The sequence below is a fragment of the Gadus macrocephalus genome, chromosome 12, assembly GCF_031168955.1.
Source record: "Gadus macrocephalus chromosome 12, ASM3116895v1".
In the NCBI taxonomy this organism is placed as follows: Eukaryota; Metazoa; Chordata; class Actinopteri; order Gadiformes; family Gadidae; genus Gadus; species Gadus macrocephalus.
Window position 1 is genome coordinate 15493431 of NC_082393.1, and position 3594 is coordinate 15497024.

The 3594-nt window shown below is 47.8% G+C and overlaps 1 pseudogene; it reads right to left on the bottom strand.

Annotated features, from left to right (window-relative positions):
- Window positions 1-493: 493 nt before the first annotated feature.
- On the bottom strand, window positions 494-1237 carry LOC132469583 (uncharacterized; annotated as a pseudogene).
- Window positions 1238-3594: the final 2357 nt, after the last annotated feature.

A 3594-nucleotide genomic window follows, 5' to 3' on the forward strand; every position in this document is an offset into this window, starting at 1 on the left:
TTTCAACTATGCACCAATCAACGTGGGCACCGCCCACATTTCCCACGGTACCGTGTATATAAAGCGGCGCAAACCGCCGCCCATTCTCCACGCTATTCTTTCAAAAAAACTAGAAACTAGACGGCTACGCCTACAATCATAGAACTAGAGTTATAATATCGTAACTATCGTTCTATTTCATGTAGGCTATGCTGTCTAGACTTCGCCTTATGGGCTAAGGTGAAGCTGCGAGCGGAGCCCAAGCAATCAATGTTGGCCTACTCCTGCTGGACCCCAGTCAAAAAAACTTAAGTCACCAGGGCACATAAGACTAAAAAAAGCCGAGGATGTGCAAAACATAACAGCTTAATAAAAAACGAATTCCTCCTAGATCAAGCAAGGCGATGATCAAGAGAAAAAGTGAGTCCGCAAAGACTCTTGCCCCAATCCGTCCTTCATGGAATCCATGAAAAGTGAAGGGAAAAAGAAACAGATCAATACGGTTTCCATTAGGTTACCACCGGGGGAGAGCTATTATTTGAGAAACAATCCTATAGTTTTTTTAGTCTACGTATGACACGTTCAACGTGGACACGTACGTTTGCGATGCGTCTTGTGGTGGTAATGTCCTCTTCTGACAGTTTGTTGCCTTTCCTGGTGAACGCTGGCAGGGTGAGCTTCACTTTCCTTTCATACAGGAGGTCTTGGATGACAAACCCCCTGTCTGCCATAACTTCATACCTGGGCGAAGGCAATCCAAAAAACCTGAATCCGATGTTATGAATTTATCACTGCATCTTCCTCCGTATGCGGGCGAAATGAACATGATGAGCCCACATGGTGCAACTGCTACCAAGTATTTGATGGTGGTCTGGCCGTAATTGTGACTGTATGACTCGCCCCTTGAGTCTAGGTTGTGTGGCTTCTGAAGGGGGGTCTCGGAGCAGTCAATGATGCATGTCACTTTGGGGTAATGTTCCTGAAAGCATTGGGGCAACATTGCCTGAATTGTCTCCCTGGGCAGCCATGGTACATAACATCTCATGTTTTCTTCCATGAAGTCAAAACAACAGGAGGTGACTTTACTGACAATAGATTGTGATGTGCCAAACCTATCCCCTAGGTCACCCTGGAGTCAATTAAGCCGGAGCTTCAGAGTCATCAAGAGCTGATCTCTGTGGGATAGCTGTGAGGAGTTACCAAATTCCTTTGTCAGGTTTTCAGCTAATGTATTAAAAGCTTCTAAGTTAAATCCTGTATATAGCAGGCAGTGTCATGGTCTGTCTGTTTCCTTGTCTTGTTTTGGTGTGTTACCTGTTTTACTTTGGTATCGGTCTTGTTTCTCCCCATGTCAGGTTTCCCTCCTGTTTGATTACTGCTCCCTCCCTAATGTGTCTCAGCTGTTGCTCGTTGCGTGCCCTGTGTGTGTTTGGTATTTAAGCCCTTGTCTTTCCTTTGTTCCTGGTCGGATCATTTTAGTTTGTGGTGAGTTCTGTCCTGTGTTCCCGGTGTTCCCTGTGTTACCCTTGTCACCCGTGTTCCTTGCCTTTTTGAGTTAATAAATGATCCTTTTACTCGAACTGTCTGCGTTTGGGTCCTACCTGCCTGCCTGCCACCCGCTAACCGTGACAGGCAGAGGTGGTCATTTCTGAGCAACTGAAGATTCACCTCAGCTGGAGCACACTGTGTTGCCTGATCATTTTGAAGGGGTAGGTGAAGTGCTAGAAGGCCCGCATAGCTGTGGTCCGATAGACTTGGATCACCCCACTGTGTTGATGCATCCAAGGTAACTGAAGGACTGGGTGTTACAAGCAGACCATTTATGTTTTCTATTGCATCGCTGGTTGATGTTCCTGTGAAGAAATAAAAAATAGTGAGTTTCACGATTTTCACATTTGAAAATGTTGAATAATAGCTGGGCTACCAAATGCCGGTGTGGCAGACACCGTATTACTGTGCTCAAACAAGAAAATATGCAGTAGGCCTAGTATAAAATGAAATACAATAATAGTTCTTACCTGACGCTCCGACAAGCACCCGACGCCTCTCCTTAGCTTGAGTTTCATATCCCAGCCATTTCTCAGGAATCAGGTGTTCCGCTGTTGGCTTCCCATCCACAAAGTGATAAGAGCAGACGTAGGGTTTTTTAGGGGGCTGTTTTAAAGTAAGGGCTTTTAGCCAGGAGCACAGGTACTCTTCAGTGGACGGTGGTGGAAATAAATTAAACGGTGCCCCACAACACTCCGATCTCCTTTTCTTATGTTGAAAGCACTCTGATTCAAGAAAAAGACGCCTCTTTCTCCAGTTATTGTGGCATCCACGGACTGAACATATTAAACTAGACATGTTTTCTTTTCGTAAGTATCAAACGGCATCAACGGCTACAAGCAACAGTACTCAACTACAGTCTCAATACAGCGGAGGTTCCAAATTAAAATTATACAGGAAGTTCGAACACAAAGTCAACAACAATGGCGCCCCCCATGTTTACGCGCGGAATAAGGTGGATAAGTGGAGCTTCTCTCGTCCGTTTCTTATTTAAAAAACGGCGGGAGTGCCATACTGGCAGACAAAACCAACTCGTAAATCTGCGAGCCAATAGGAACCTCTCTACTCCGCTTTCCATTTGAAAAACGGCGGAAGAGAAATACTGGGAGTCAAGTCCAACTCGCCTTCCGGCGAGAGGAATTTCAACGATGTCGCTTAAAAGAACAAGCCTTCATTCTTAAGCCGTAGAAGGGGCACCGGACTCCAACACAGAGTTGCCGAGTGAGCCCCTGGACATGTCTAACATGTAAAAACGGACAAAGGGGCCGGGGGAAGACCAAGACGCAGCCGCGCAAATGTCTTCCACCGGATCGCCTCTGAGTAGAGCCGTTGAAGCGAACACGCCCCGTATCGAGTGAGCTTTAACGCCCAATGGTGGCGCTATGCCCTGCCGAGCGTAGGCTAAGCAAACACCCTCACATATCCAGCGAGAAAACCGCTGTTTAGAGAGAGCGCGGCCCCTGCTAGCATCGCTATAACATACAAACAGCTGTTGTGTGGAGCGGAACGCGGCCGAGCGTTTCACGTACATAGCCAGCGCCCGCACCGGGCACAGGAGATGCAACTCCGCCTCCGCCTCACTAGAATGAGGTGGGGGGTGAAAAGCCTTAAAAACAATATCGCTCGACCGGAAAGAATTATTAATGTTCTTAGGGAGGAATGCAGGATTAGGTCTGAGCAGCGCAAATGAGCTGTCCTCGTTAAGCAACAAGCAGCTCGGGCTGACAGACACCAAAGCCAATAAGAGCGCCATTTTAAAGGACAGGTCATCCAAAGGGGCCTGAGACAGAGGCTCGAAATGGTCCCTGGACAAACCGCGCAACACGGTGGGGAGATCCCAGCGTAGTTTAAGCACGCGCGAAACAGGCCTAACCCGTTTAGCCCCACGCAAGAACCTCTTGACCAGTGGATTGCTGAAGATCGGTCCACCATCACAGCCCGCATGGCCAGCCGAAACAGCTGCCGCATAGAACTTGATAGTGGAAAAAGCCAAACCCTTCTCCAATAAGTGCTGTAGAAACGCAAGCACGCTTCCCACCTCGCAATGGGATGGGACAGCGTGGTTCC